Source organism: Cydia strobilella, chromosome 7 (genome assembly GCF_947568885.1).
Source record: "Cydia strobilella chromosome 7, ilCydStro3.1, whole genome shotgun sequence".
Classification (NCBI taxonomy): domain Eukaryota; kingdom Metazoa; phylum Arthropoda; class Insecta; order Lepidoptera; family Tortricidae; genus Cydia; species Cydia strobilella.
Window position 1 is genome coordinate 529,478 of NC_086047.1, and position 3,113 is coordinate 532,590.

Consider the following 3,113-nt stretch of genomic DNA (forward strand, 5'->3'; position numbering starts at 1 on the left):
TCGCTGTGGTTTTATTTATTTTTATAATTACGTCTATCTATAAAATGAAAACAGTTATAAAAATTGTCACAATCCCTATTGTAAGGGGAAATTTAAGGGACTAGTAGGGGTCACGGTACAACTTTTCAGTCAAGCAACCTCGGGTTTCTTAAAGCCTGATGGGATCCCTACTACAAGGAACAGAAATCAAACTGCGGTTTAATAATTACACATACGACACTGTTCTACCTCTCTTCTCTCTTTTCTGTTATGTTGTTCTGTTCTGTGTGTCTAGAAATCCATGACTTGTTGTAGGTACCTACATTAACTGTCGAAAACATATGCCTTTATATCGGTGCAAGATTCACTACGACTAATATCAAATCAAAATCGTATTTTATACTTCAAAGTATATTTATTTACATAAAAGATATATACAGTGGTACTACCAAACTAAATTCTGAGGCATTGTACCAAGGAAGCTGGCGGCATTTCGTTGTATTGCAATGCTGATACGTTGTGCGAGGAAGCCGCCAGCTCTTCGGTCACCAGTGACGTCACCCAGACGCTTCGCGAGATTTGCAAACAACTTGTGCGCGCTGAGACAAAGTAAAAAGAGGTATTTTGTTTAAAGTTTATATGTTTTTACTTCGAAATGGTGTCAATATGATACCATAAATGAATTCAGTACCCCCGAATTATACGAAAACGATACCAAACACGGCCTAGCAGCTTCACTGATGTAGATATCAAAATAAAATTGAGACATAAATAGAAAGAAAGAAAGAAAGAAAATACATTTATTTTAACATCATAAACATTGGACAAAACTATGAAGAACACATAAAACACAAATTAGATGCTAAAACAGGATCCCCACTCAGCATAATGCCACGGCAAGCCATGACGCTGATTTTCAGTGGTTACCTGACTTAAAAACTAAGCTACAACTAAACTAAAACTAAACTAAAACTAAACTAAACTAAAACTAAACTAAAACTAAACTAAAACTAAACTAAAACTAAACTAAAACTAAACTAAAACTAAACTAAAACTAAACTAAAACTAAACTAAAACTAAACTATAACTAAACTAAAACTAAACTAAAACTAAACTAAAACTAAACTAAAACTAAACTAAAACTTAACGAGTGACAACACAAACTTCAAACACAAATTACAGAATTACAGAAAAAAAAAATTAAAATTAAATAGAAATTAGGCAATAGGTAGATATAATTTAACATTTTGTTCAACGTTGCGGATCGTTGGCTTGCATAAAACAGCAGAGAAGATGGGTTGCTCTTTCCGTCAGTGAGACACAACGGGTAAATTAGCTTATGCATAAATGTAATTATGAAAATTAAAATTCTTGAAACTTTATTAAGAAAGAAACTCAATTTGATGGTTCAGCAAGTATAATCGACATTTGGACTTAAAAGTGTTAAGTGATTTCAGTGCACGAATCGGCGGCGGAATTAAGTTCCAGCACTTCGTGGCAGCATATCTAAAGCTGCCACGAAACGCTGCTGTCTGGTGAGGTGGACAGACAAGCTGAAGAAACCTTGCAGACCTAACCTCGTTGGACCTGGAATTGCGTGACCATAACAGCTTGTTGTACAGGTAGGATGGCATCTGTTTGTTGACCACACCGAAGACCAAGATGGCTAAATGGAGTCTTTGACGAGTAGACATTTTTAAAATGCGATTTAGATTTAAATAGGGCGTCACGTGAGCGCGCGGCGGAATGTTATGACAAAAACGCGCACAGGCATTTTGTATTCGCTGAATCAGCCGCTGAGTGCGCGACAACAAGCGCGGTCCGTACACTATATCGCCATAGTTTAGTGTTGAGAGCACCAGCGCCTCGCAGAGTTTAACTCTTAGCTCAATATGTAGGAATTCGCGTATTTTGTATAAAACTTTCAATCGGTCTTTCAAGAGCGGATATCTCAAAAACTATACAAGATATCGAAAAACTTGACTTAATAAAACTTGTAAAAAATGTAATTACCTTTTATTTTGTATCAGTAGCCATGGTGCTCAGACGCATAGTTTCTGAGATATAATCGAAACAGAAAAATGGAACCTTCAAACCCCCCTCTCCCCTCCGGCTCAAGGCTACGGCCGGGGACTTTTGATATGTTCACCTCCTAACTAGTCCAAACAAAGTTACGAAGTCAAAAATTGTGTTCTAACCATTTCCCTCTGTTTTTGAGCATTCATTTCCTGGCCTATAGCGTTTCAACTCCAAATGGTATTTTTAGATTTCCAATTCCCCACCTAGTTAACGCTGTGTAAACTTCGGGACGTGTTGGCGAGAAATGGCCTCAGTTATTGCTCTACGTTTGTGTTCCAAATGTCCCTTTGTTTGCACGAGAGTTAGCGAATCGGACGGCTGCCGCGAAACTTGAAATGTAATAGTAGATTGTTAACCAAGGGATGAAAGGCACTCATTTCTTTTCATCCGAGTTAAACACTCTAATTTTCATTTCGAATATGAGGAAAATAAATGCACGTTATTTTTTAAATTTTACGTTTATGGATGGTATAGAAAGGATGCCAATCTCTTATGGCAGAATTGTTGCAAAAGTGACCGCTTTCAGCTTTAAATAATAGTTCCTAATCTCACCGGTGGCGCTAGTTAGGCTCTGCTGGGACATGAGTATTACATGAACCATATAAGGCAACAAATAACCCGACCAAATTACGTAGGTTGTTTTTGGTAGTATTTCGGTGTATGGTGGCGCCGCCTAATTACTGTTTTTTGATGGACACGTTTCATACATAGAGATTTGGCTCCTTTATATAGTCTCCATGGTATCGTTGTTTATGGAATGGGGAGTCAAATATCAGAATGGAAATGGTATAACAAATCCATTTAAACTCAAAATTTCATTGCTTATCGTAAAATAAAATAAAAATCGTACTTCCCACGTAAAATGCTCTAGTGCAGACACGTATCATTTTCTGTACACGTTTTAAAACAACAATGACCCTAGACTTATATTGAACGGGATAAAGACCGTGATTACCTTTTGTATTATTTATGAGCTCCCGATATTTCGACGCAGTTACATGCATCATGTTCACGGGTCAATATACGTGTAGTGAAACTAACCGTGAATCATTCAA